Source organism: Zingiber officinale, chromosome 1A, assembly GCF_018446385.1.
Source record: "Zingiber officinale cultivar Zhangliang chromosome 1A, Zo_v1.1, whole genome shotgun sequence".
Taxonomy (NCBI): Eukaryota; Viridiplantae; Streptophyta; class Magnoliopsida; order Zingiberales; family Zingiberaceae; genus Zingiber; species Zingiber officinale.
Genome location: NC_055987.1, coordinates 53162657 through 53176568, shown reverse-complemented (window position 1 = coordinate 53176568; position 13912 = coordinate 53162657).

Here is a 13912-nt window from a genome sequence, read left to right as displayed (position 1 = left end):
AGATCAAGGAATACAGTCTCATAGGATTTCTTTTACCATACCACTAGTATTAGTAATTTCTGATATCACTAGTTTAGTAGTGGTTAGTATCTGCTAAATATCATATTGTTTCGGTTCGTGGAGAACCAATTTACTCGTATTGCCTTGGTTCGTAGAGAACCGATTTACTCTTATTGACTTGGGTAGTAGAGGATTGATTTATCCTTGTTGGTTCGGTTTGTAGAGGACCAGTTTACTCTTGTTATGGTTAGTAGAGGATCGATCTACCTTGGTTGACTTGATCAGTAGAAGTTTGATCCGTTCTTGTTGGTGTAGATAGTAGAGTACTGAGTTACTTTTATTAGTTTGGTTGTAGAAGACCGACTCACTCTATTTTATAGAGATTCTAATCCTCGGGTTATGTATGTTGGTTAGATAACCAAAAAGTTGCGTTTGAGTTCAGGACTTGTACAGACGGAGAATTGACTAAGTTAGTTGCATACCATTGCTGGCTTGACTAGTCTATAGAGGATCGATGTATCCTATTCTATGGAGACTTTGACCATGGACTGTATGTACCTAGTAGGATGACCTTGAGGGTACATTTAGATAGATGACCCCCACTGACGTGGAAAAGTGTGGAGCTAGTTGCTTAACACTTACGAGATATTTTATATCTGTGGGAGGATAGGTGTGATCCTGAGTCACTTCTTATCCGAGAGGAGTTTTTGTAGGAAAACACCTCGATATGGATTTGTGATACATCTGGGTGACACCCGATGTATAGGGACTTAGAGCGTTTCTATTGGTTGAATGACATGAGAAAGACATCGCGGATTTTGTAGCTTGATGTCTAGTATGTCAGCAAGTGGAGGCTGAACATCGGGGGTTAGTAAGATTATTTCAGTAGATTCGGATACTGGAATGGAGTTGAGCTCATGTTATGATGGATTTTGTTGTGAGATTACCCAGTACATGGAGAGGATACGAAGCGTTGGGAAATCAGTGATTGGTTGATGAATTTGCTCTCTAGCTATTGATTTGGAGGATGGATTTTTTTAGATCGAGTAGTAGGATTATATGGTAGAGAGATTACCGGATCTCAGGGTATATCTCTGAGTATTGAATTGGATGGAGATTCATGATTCACATGACGATAGTGGAAGATTTTACAGCAGACCATGAGTATAAAATTCTATTTTAGAACCGCTTTACATCTTTAGATAGATGAACCAACTGAGAACTTAATGTGGATGTTAGGGGTTTGCTGATTGTATGGGTTATGGATTTTGGAGGCAGTTGGTTTACCCACAGTTGACTAGATAGAAGTGTGGGCATAGCGGAAGCAGAGTGAGCTCATAACCCACAGAGTCACCTCTTACGAATGGAGATTTGTTCTTGATACTCGGATGGAGTGATATATGAGTATGTTATTTGGTTATTACCTTTAAATGATGATCTTTGAGTTGAGCAGTAAATTTGGGGACCAAATTTTTATTAGTGGGGGAGAATGTAAAATACAACACCCAAATAATATTAAATAATAAGGTTATTGGACAAATAATCTTATTGGATTTTTCAGGAATTTTTAGGAATTTTCTGGGATTTAATCGGAGGCCGTATAACGTATTTATGGGGATCAATTATTGGACAGCGAGAAAGCCTCTTTGGAATGCGTAAATATGAGAGTTGATTGAGAAATAGACTTAGGTTTTGATTAATTAAACCTAAGTTATATATGTTTATATAAAAACATAATTTTCTTCCCCTCCCTCTCACGCCTACCACCCATTTCCCTTTCCTTCTTCCTCACCCAATCCAGCGCCGACAGTCTTCATCTCCTCTCGATCCGCCATCGCCGGCGACCATCGAGCTCGACGCCAAGCTGTGAGGACGAATACCATAGCTAGCCGTCGACGATCGCTGCCACCGTCTATTTGCGCGACCAATTGGCGACACTGGCGACTGTCGCAAGAGCTGCAGAGCTCCCTCCATGGCCGATCACTTCAGCTGACCACCCATCTGAGGTCGACAATCTTTGTGCACTAGCCTCCCGATTCCTTCTTTCCCTAATCTCAATTTTCCTTCTTCTCCTTCTCATCGCCGTCGCTGGGAGGAGGAGAAATCGAAGAGGGGATTAGGGCAATCCTCTCTTATCTCTTGCGGTTTCGAGCAAAGCGGCAGTGTTCCGTCAGGGAGGTCCAATGTCTTCTACTCTTCATGGAATTTCTGTTCCTTTTCCTTGCCGGCATAGAACGATCGTCGAAGATTTGATCTCACTATCACCTCAAAGCTTATCGCCAGTGTATCTCTACATTTCTTCATCTCCGGCCCAGATTCACCGCTGTCCTGTGCCAGGAGGTAACAAATAGAGGAGTTTGAAATTTTGGTATTATGCTTTGATTTGTAATTGAAGTGGAATGAGGATTGTGTTTTAATTTGGAATGTTTGTAATTGTGGCTAGCCGTTAAGCCCCAGTTGTGCTGTTCATGAGGCATCCACAGCTCCAGCTACTTTCCAACGGCAAGCTTCCCCAGTCATGGGTCAACGGCTGCGCGATTGGATTTGGGTGAGTATTGTAGTGATTTATGCATAGGGTTAAACCCAATTTAGTGGTGGAAATAGTTAGGATTGTTTAATCTATTGGATTATGGACTTGATTAGTTGATAAGAGTATTTTAAACTTGGCATTGATTAATCTAAAAGATGTTGGTGTTACTTGATGATTAATTGATACATGATTGATTATGTTAGTTGAATTGATAGTTTATATTTTGATGGATAATTGGAGCATGTTAACAAGAAGGGTTAACTAATTGAATTAAATTAAATCATAAGGGAATTAGTTGTGAATGTGGTGTTGGATTAGTAAATGGAATTTAAGTGTTGATTCATAATCGGATTGGGATTAGGATTAACTATTTGGCTTGTGATAAAACTTAGCAGTACGATGTATTTTGTGTTGTAGGATACTAGGCGGAGACACATCTCGACGAGACATTACCTATCACGATCTACGTAAAAAGGCGGGTACTTCTTGCTTTATCTCTTTAGCACATTGATCTTAGTGCATGAGCTATATGTTTAGTTGGCTACTATGTTTATCTTGACTCCACTCTTATTTTTCCTACGCTTGATACTTCCACTCAATTTTTGAGCTATTCATGTCGGTTTCTATACAGTCCCTTGTTGCTATCGATGATATTTTAGCAGATACTATAGTACTAGGTATTGGATACCAGATACCAGACATTAGATAGTAGGTATTGGATACCAGATACCAGACATTAGATAGTAGGTATTGGATATATGGACACCTGATACCATGTTTACCTGCTTTGATTTCTGTTTATTTACACACCTTGCTGAGCATGCTGGCTTCATGTAGCATACCTGTTTCTGTTTATATATATATGATGACTGCTGCATTTTCGCATCATGTCATTGCATGCATAGCCGACGACTTTGGCTCCCTTGTGGTTGAGACGGTCGTTGGCCTGGGCCGCACGCTCGGCCGCTCATGGGTAGTGGTAGCTGGAGCGTGCCGCTTGTCCTGTCGTGTCACACTCGGCCACTCATGGGTAGTGGCGGCTGGAGTTGCGGCAGCAGGGACCCCGTCGCAGACGTAGCTATTGCACCTATCCATCCGGTCACTCGAGAGTAGTGGCGGCCTTTGGGTGGTACAGTTTGTCATCGATCCGGCCTCTCGACCATACAGGGGTCGTGGTGCAGAGAGGTGGGCGGGGTGACCATCCGTACATACGCTGTTGTTATTATATCTGCTGGTTGTTTACTTATGCTGTTGTTGCTTATCTATGCTGCTGTTGCTAGATTATACTGCTGTTGTTTATTTATGCTGTTATGTTTACATAGGTTGAGATTTATACCTGTGATATGTGTTTAGACACTGGCCTACTTACTGTTGACATGTATATACCTCACATGATACCATGTAGTTATGAGCAGTACTGTAGCAGGACTTTGCTACACTTTACCTTCTACCACTAGCCTAGGATATGGTTTCAGGTATGGACACTTATTATGATATCACTGTAGTATCTGCTATTTCCATTTGGGACTGTATACCTTTGCATCTCTAGTTTGTTTTACTATACTCATGCACTATCAGTCTATTACCCGCTGAGTCTTTATACTCACCACCCCGTATATTGGTAATTTCACCAGGTAGCAGGTAAAGGATTTATGGAGTCGCCTGGAGATCCTGTCCGCCAGTTCCACGTCGCATTCGAGGATGACCTTACGATTTCGTTATTTCTTACGTTATTTGTATTTTGGGTTTTGTACTTGTTTATGTATTTGTATTCTTTTGTATTTAGTTTGATATTATTGTGTCAAGCCGAGCCGGCTCGCAGTCAGTTGATTTGTGTTTTGTGATCGTTGTTTGAAATTTTCGCTGTGTTGATTTTTGTTCAGCCGTGTGGGCTGATTCATATATATTATATAACTGTGTGGTTGTGTTTATTTCTGTTCCAGCCGAGTGGGCTGATTATATAACTGCGTGGTTGTGTATATATATTCCAGCCGTATGTGGCTGATGTATTTTGTATGTATGTTTGCCTCAGATTGTCACCGGTACAGGGGAGATGCTGCCAAAATTTTTCGGTAAGGACTCCTCTGGGGGCGTGACACTACCTCCAGCACAACCTGTTTAGTATGGTGGCAACCAGGTGCAGTTACACCAAATGCAGGCCACGTTGGAGGCTCCACCAAGTGATACTAATGCTCAAGTCTTCTCCCTTATCAGAGAGGAGGTAGCAAACGCCTCCACTGTTGTCACGGGTCAGATACGCATTTTTAATCTATATGCAACTATGCTATTTGATACTGGGGCAACCCATTTGTTTGTCTCCATAGTATTTGCTGAAAGTATAGGTATACCCTCGGATGTCCTAAGTGGACAGTTCTTAATGACACTACCCTCGGGAGAGATAATGTCATCTATGCACTGTCTACGTGCTGTGCCAGTCAGAATTTTATACAGAGAATTGTATAGTGATCTGATAATGTTGAACATGTCTGACTATGATGTTATTTTTGGGATGGACTTTCTAAGCAAGTATGGTGCTTCCATCGAGTGTTGTAAGTGAAGATTCCTATTCCAACTTGAGGTAGAGCCTATGTTTGAGTTCATCGGAGAATCCAAGAAGAGAACCCAGAAATTCTTATCGGCCATAAATGCTCAGAAAATGTTAGCCGATAGATGTGTCGGGTTTCTCGCTCGTGTGGTTAATACCCAGCAAGAAAGAGACCAAAAGCTAGAGGAAGTTAGAGTTGTATGTGACTATCCGGAAGTGTTTCTGGATGAGTTGTCAGGCTTGGCTCCAGATAAGGAAATTGAATTTGAGATTGAACTCATCCCTGGTACCCATCCAATCTCAAAGGCACCATACCGCATGGCTCCAGCAGAATTGAAAGAACTTCAGGGACAACTACGGGAGCTTCTTGACAAGGGTTTTATTCGCCCTAGTCACTCACCATGAAGAGCTCCGGTGTTGTTTGTAAAGAAGAAGGACGAGTCCATGCGAATGTGTGTGGACTACCGAGCATTGAACAAAGTAACCATCAAAAATAAGTATCCCCTGCCGAGAATTGATGATTTATTTGATCAGCTAAAGGGAGCCACAGTTTTATCCAAGATAGATTTATGGTCCGGAAATCATCAAGTTAAAGTGAAAGCGGATGATGTGCCGAAGACGGCATTCCGAATGAGGTATGGGCACTACGAGTTCGTAGTTATGCCTTTTGGAGTGACGAACGCTCCTGCTACGTTTATGGATTTGATGAACAGAGTATTCAAAGCATATTTGGACATGTTTGTAATCATCTTCATAGACGATATCCTTATATACTCCAGAACTCAGGAAGAACATGTTGAACATCTGAGGATAGTATTACAGATCCTTCAGCAGAGCCAGCTATATGCCAAGTTTTCCAAGTGCGAGTTCTGGCTCAAACAAGTGTCCTTCCTAGGTCATATTATTTCCAAGGATGGGGTTATGGTAGACCTGACAAAAATAGAAGTTGTGAGTAACTGGAGTAGACCCAAGAATGTCAGTGAAATCAGGAGTGTTCTTGTGTTAGCAGGCTATTATAGGAAATTTGTAGAGAACTTCTCAGGATCGCCTCACCACTGATAGTACTTACCAGAAAGAATCGAAAGTTTGAATAAACAGAGGGTTTTGAGAAGAGTTTAACTAAATTGAAAATGAGACTGACCAGTGCCTCAATCCTAACTCTCCCAGGGAATAACAAAAGCTTCAATATTTACAATGATGCTTCTAAATCGGGACTCGGGGTTGTACTGATGCAGAATGGCAAGGTCATCACTTATGCCTCGAGACAACTCAAAGATTATGAGAAGAATTACCCTACTCATGACCTTGAGTTAGTAGCGGTAGTCTTCGCTCTCAAGATTTAGAGGCATTACTTATATGGAGCTCAGTGCAAGATTTACACAGATTATCAGAGTATAAAGTATTTCTTCACTCAAAAAGACTTGAACATGAGACAGTAAAGATGGCTTGAACTGGTCAAAGACTATGACTGTGAAATCCTTTACTATCCAGGGAAGGTGAACAAAGTGGCAGATGCACTAAGTAGGAAATATTGTGCCGCTCTATTGTCCTTAGCTGCCATGGCCACTCCCCTCCAGAAAGAAATAGAAGATTTTGGGCTTGAAATCATTACTGGGCAACTCTCCAATTTGACATTAGTGTCAACCCTGCTTGACGAGATACAGAAAGGGTAAGATGAAGATTCTAATATTTAGAAGATCAAGTAGGTATTATAGGAAGGAGAAAATGGGGAGTTTTGAGTATCAGACGATGGGATACTATATTATGGTGATCGCCTCTATGTCCCTAATCAAGAAGAACTATGAAAGAAAATTCTAGATGAAGCCCACGGAGCACCCTATGCAATGGATCCTGGTTCCACCAAGATGTACCAAGATTTAAAGGAACGCTTCTGGTGGTCTAAAATGAAAAGAGATATTGCAAGATATGTCAGTACCTGCCTGACATGCCAAAGGGTTAAAGCAGATCATCAGAGACCAAGCGGAGTTCTACAGCCTATCAAGATTCCAGAATGGAAGTGGGAGGATATATCTATGGACTTCATAGTAGGACTACCCAGAACCATGAATGGTTACGATGCTATCTGGGTAATAGTGGACAGATTGACTAAGTCTGCTCATTTTATAGATATCAGAACATTTTAATCCATAGAACAGCTAGCACAAATGTATGTTAAAGAGGTTATTAGATTGTATGGAGTTTCCAAGACCACAATTTCTGATAGAGATGGTCGCTTTACTTCACACATCTGGGAGTGTGTTTAGAGAGCGCTTGGCACCAATTTACGATTAAGCACAACATTTCATCCTCAAATTGATGGACAAATAGAATGAGTAAATCAAGTCCTGGAGGATATGCTATGGGCTTGAACCTTAGATTTAAAAGGGAGTTGGTGCCGATACCTATGCTTAGCAGAATTCGCATATAATAATAGCTATCAAGCTACTATCGGAATGGCACCCTATGATACCCTATATGGGAGGAGATGTAGATCTCCTATATGCTGGTATGAAGGCGGGGAAAAGAAAGAAATGGGACTCCAGCTAGATCTTATCGAGGGCACCACCAAAGCTATTTAGAACATTCGCCAGAGGATAGAAACTGCTCAGAGCCGGCAGAAGAGCTATGCGGATGTGCACCGTAGACCACTAGAATTTGACGTTGGGGATTTAGTCTTCCTCAATGTAGCTCCTATGAATGGAGTAATTGTTAGTGAGAGCCCTAGAGCCAATCATATGATGATTGTTGTATGGACTTGATGTATCATCTTCCTATATATATATAAAGACATTTCTTTATGGTTATTATACTTACTTGTATTGGTGTCAAATAACTGAGTATAATAACGTCCTTGAGTAGAAGGTTTCTTATCTATATCAATCGATTGGTTGAATTGATGATGAGATGATATAGAGAATACTACTCTTAATAATTCCTAGTCAAGTATTAACATTCAAGGATAATGTTAATGTGATGAGACTAGCATGTAGGTCAACTCGATGACTTGATCTCATAAGTCATGGATATTAGATATCAAGTTTACACATGGGTATGCATTGGAGAATGTATAATGAATGGCCCGTCATGAGAAAGTATCATGGATCGTTATATGAGTGTCATATACTTTCTCATGTGACTATTAGTATGACTATCAGTCCTTGGACCTGAAGTCACCATGGTTCCCTACATAAGGAGTTGTATATTTTGGCTTCGTCAAACGTCACCCATAAATGAGTGGACTATAAAGGGGACTACTAGGTATGTAACAAAATATGCGGAGGGATATGAGTGATGTAGAAGGGATATATCCCTCCTATATGATGGAAGTGACATCATGATTCTTGATAGAGTGAGACCACTAAGTGCATGGTCATGCACAAATAAGTCAATATGAGATATTGAGCTCATTTGATTAGAGTGAGTCTACTTTGACTTCAAGACATAGATAGATTGATTAGAGGATGACACGGTCTATACCTCAATTGATCATTTAGATGTCAAGGACAGAAGGACATTGTCACATATTATGAGAGCCACAATTAGTTGTCACAATGGTGATGTTGGATCTCATCATTCTTGTAACTTGGGTAGTAATGATGTGTTGCTAGATACCTCTCTTTACTTATGCTTCTAAATGGGTTTAGGAGCATTGCCACCATTATAAGAACCTATAGGGTCACACACAAAGGGCAGTTAGATGGAGATTAGGTTCATATGATGGACCAAGAGAATTAGGTCCATGTGATGAACCAAATTTGATTAAGAGTAATCCAAATTAGACTAATTGAGTTGGACTCAATTTGATTCATGTGTCAAATGTGTCTAATTTAGACTATGATTCATTGAGTCAATTTAAACCAATGAATAATGATTCATTAAATTAAATTGATTTGAATCAAAAGTTAGATTTGATCAATCATGGGAGATAAGAGGTCAAGTTTGACTTGACTTGAGAGGAAAGATGAAGGATCAAGTTTGACTTGACCAAATGCCACCTCATTGTGACTTGGCATGGGACGGCCAATGATGATGTTCCACATCATCAAGGCTACATCATTGTGTGTGACCTCATGAGGAAGACCAAGAGCCATGACTCTTGGTATTACATGGAGATATAAGAGCTCTAATAAGTGGCCGACCATATTGAATCAAGGGAATTCAATGCTTCTTCTTCCTCCTCTCTTCTCTTTCTCTCCTTCTCCTCCATTGCCGAGACCTCTCAAGAGTGCTAGCACACTCTAAGTGGTTTTTCTCTACCTTTTGTCCGTGTGGATACGTGTAGAGGAGTGTACACTTGACACTCTACGAGATCTGACAACCATTTGGACGAGCGGGATAAGCGAAGGGCATCGCTACAAGGGTAACACTTCTTTTTCATGTAGATCTAAGGTAGATCTATTGTAGACAAACATGTACATGAATATTTTTATTTATCTTCACACGGATCCATGGCTAGTTTCGAGGTTTCTACAACGCAAAAAGCGGTTTTTGCGGCTCGAAAAGTCTAACTGTGGTATCAGAGCCACGTGCGAAGCTTGTACATATTTGTATTTTTTATTAAGAAAATGTTTTAGATCTGTAATTTTCTGTAATTTTTCTACTTTTGTATATTTTGTGAGTATTTTTCTTGTAGAGGTCAAGCAACAACTGCTTGGACACTTGTATGCCTCAAATACCAAGAAAAACCTTCTGAAACGGCAAGGTTTCACCCAAATAAAAATATTTTTTTTGGGACAGTGGATTAAGGTGCTATTAGATCAGTTTGGGACACTCGCGATATTCATTTCATGAGAAGGGGTGCTGCCCCTAACCCCTCAAGGGGCATTGTCTCGCGATCGTGCCCGAAAATCGCTAAACGGGACCGCCGCGGAGTTGTGACTCATAAAATTGATAAAACAGTAGTAAAATTATAGACATTTATGTAAAATATATAATTTAGAATTATGTATGATATTGTGATGATCATGGCCTAAAAATCCCAATGTGATTGGTTAAAATTGTGTTGTAATTCATAATATGGCCTGTGTGCCATTTTAGTATTATGCGTGTTGTATATGATATGCGACCTGCGCATCGTGCCTCCCTTATTATGTTCCTATTGTAAATAGATTTTAGACTCGAATGTAACTCGAGTTTCATATTTGTAATGTACAAAATGAAGCGGTGGAAGGTCCACTAAAGAAGGAGTTACGAGGAGGGTGCTGTCAACACATGGCGGTCAAAAGGAGTCGCTTGAAGAAGTCGTTGACCCTAGGTTGACCATCCAATCTTTTCATTGGCTTGAGAAGATCATAGTAGGGCCATGCCATGACCTCATCACAAATTAATTAATCAGTATATGTGTGTATATATATATATATATATGTATCTATCATTGCTTGTGTGTATGTAATGCATGCTAATGTAGGGTAATTAGTGCCTTAATGCGTATATGATACACATTCATGATTAGATTAGATCTTAATCAAGTCAACTCGAAATGCCTACCAAGTTTTAATACCCATCACTACATCAATCATTTGTAGTTGTTGAATATGCCAAAGCAAAGCAACGTATATTATCTTGGTAGGGTGCGGAGGGACAATCTTGGTCCCGCCTATCAAAGCTTCGGTGAGAACAAACTCAATTAGATTGAGTATAACTAGTTAACTCAATTGGATCGGGTAAAAATATAGGTATTTTCCAACGGCTGGGAAGATAGGATAAAGATCACATTTATCTTGATCCTATAAACAAGAGTTGCATAGCGATGTAATTGATAATTAGTTATCTTCCGATCATACTAAGTCTTGGGCGATTTAGCCAAAGCTAACTCAAGGCGTAGTATGATGTGGATCTTGTCCCAAAAGAATTATAGCTAATTGGTATGAATCTAGTAGTGTGGTTTGACCACATCCATGACTTGATTCTACAAAAGTCCTATAATTCAGTGGGAGCATCATTTAGTTAAAGGCCTAATTAAATGATAAGTGGAATATGATATTTACTTTCTGCTTTATTTATGTTGTAGATTGCTATGTCAACGAACATGAACATTTTCTCCCTGCATTCTGTCCTTGACAAGGACAAGGTCAATGGAGCTAATTTCCTGGACTGGTACAGGAATCTAAGAATCGTTCTCACACAAGAAAGAAAACTGTACGTCCTGGAGCAGCCCATTCCGGAGGCACCTCTTGCCACTACCACGCGAGCCGACCGAGATGCTTATAAGAAGCATCAAGATGATGCATTAGATGTGTCATTCCTCATGCTCGCAACCATGAACTTTGAGCTTCAGAAGCAACATGAGTTGATGACTGCTTATGATATGGTTGAACATCTTCATCAAATATATCAAGGACAAGCAAGGAACGAGAGATTCGAGATCTCTAAGTCACTGTTTTAGTGCAAGATGCAAGATGGGACTCCCGTAGGTCCATATGTACTCAAGATGATTGGGTACATAGAGAACCTACAGAGGTTGGGATTCCCACTTGGCCAAGAACTGACCACTGACTCGATCTTGCAATCCTTGCCAGAAAGTTACAATCATTTGTCATAAATTACAACATGAATGAAATTAATAAGCCACTGCCTGAGCTGCTAAGCATATTGCGAACTGCTGAGCTCAACCTTAAGAAGGTAAATCCCAACTCCATTTTGATGGTGCAAAAACATAAAGGAAAGGGCAAGCTTAAAAGTAAGGGAAAGTCCCAAGCCAAGGGCAAAGGCAAGGTAATGAAACCTAAAGGAGGTGTTGTCAAAGATGCTACCTGCTTCCACTTCAGTCAGACCGGGCACTGGAAGAGGAACTGCAAAGGGTACCTGGAAGATCTTAAGAAGAAGAGAAATGAAATTTCTACTTCAGGTATATATGTTATAGATGTCAATCTTTCTATTTCTTCATCGTAGGTATTAGATACCGGATGTGCTTCTCACATTTGTACTAGTGTACAGGCGCTGAGAAATAGCAGGGTATTGACAAAGGGCGAGGTGGACCTACGAGTAGGCAATGGAGCACTGGTTGCTGCTGTTGCTGTAGGAACATACTTCTTATCTCTGCCTTCTAGGCTTGTACTAGAATTAGATGAATGTTGTTATATGCTTGCTCTCACAAAGAACATCATTTTAGTTTCTTGTTTAGACAAGAATGACTTTTCATTTATAATAAAGAACAAATATTGTTCCATTTATTTGAAAGATATATTCTATTGTAGTGCACCTCTGATGAACGGACTCTACATTCTAGACTTAGATACCCCCATCTATAACATAATTACCAAAAGGTTCAAGTCAAATGAAATGAACTGAACCTATCTCTGGCATTGTCGCTTAGGTCATATAAATGAGAATCGCTTATCCCTGCTCCATAAAGATGGTTTGCTGGACTCATTTGATTTTGAATCATATGAGACATGCGAAAGAGCAACTGACTTGTTAGGACTTATACATAGTGATGTATGTGGCCCTTTCAATGTCACTGTCAGAGGTGGTAATAGGTACTTCATTACATTTACTGATGACTTCAGTAGATATGGTTATGTGTATCTGATGACACATAAGTCACAATCATTTGAAAAGTTCAAAGAATTCAAGAATGAAGTACAAAACTAGCTAGGCAAGAGTATTAAGATACTTCGATCAGATTGAGGTGGTGAATACCTGAGCCATGAGTTTCGTGACTATCTAGATGAGTGTGGGATTCTATCCCAACTCACTCCTCCTGGAACACCACAGTGGAATGGTGTATCTAAAAGGAGGAATCATACCCTATTAGATATGGTACGATCTATGATGAGTCACACAGATCTTCCTATATCTTTTTGGGGATATGCTCTAGACACAGCAGCCTTCACACTTAACCGTGCTCCATCCAAAGCTGTGATAAAGACACCATATAGGATATGGACTAGGAGCGATGCTCAGATATCTTTTATGAGGATTTGGGGTTGTGAGGCTTACGTTCGACGTCATGTCTCGGATAAACTGGGACCGAAATCCGATAAGTGCTATTTTATACGATATCCCAAGGAAACGAAGGGATATTACTTCTACATTCTCAGTCACCACAAAGTGTTTGTGACTAAGACTGGGGTATTTCTAGAAAAGGACTTTGTTTCTAGAAAATCTAGTGGGAGTAGGTTTGATATTGAAAAAGTTCAAGATATGGACCATAGCACTGAAGTCTTGATGGAAGTTGAACTGAAACCGCAAAATATTGTGGATGATGAGATTATTGCACAAGGAGTTGAGGAACAACAACCAGTTCAAGTAGACTTACCTCTTCGCAGGTCTGACAGAATACGTCGTCAGCCTGAGAGATACTCATTTCTCTTGTCTGACCATGATGACGTTATGCTCATTGAGAATGAGCCTACCTCCTATCAATAAGCTGTGATGAGACCAGATTCTGAGAAATGTCTAGAAGCCATGAGATCTGAGATGAAATCCATGTACACCAACCAAGTATGGACTTTGGTTGATCCACCTGAAGGCGTCAAACCCATTGGGTGTAAGTGGGTCTTTAAGAGAAAGACTAACATGGATGGACTTATGAATACCTATAAGGGTTGTTTGGTAGCTAAAGGTTTCAAGTAAATTCATGGTATTGACTATAATGAAACTTTTTCTCCAGTAGCGATGTTTAAGTCCAGTTGGATCATGCTTGCTATTGCAGCATACCACGATTATGAGATCTGGCAGATGGATGTCAAAACCGTGTTTCTGAATGGAAACTTGCTCGAGGATGTGTACATGACATAACCTGAGGGTTTTGTAGATCCACTGCACACTGGCAGAGTATGCAAGCTGTATAAGTCCATTTATGGAATAAAGCAAGCTTTTCGGAGCTGGAATCT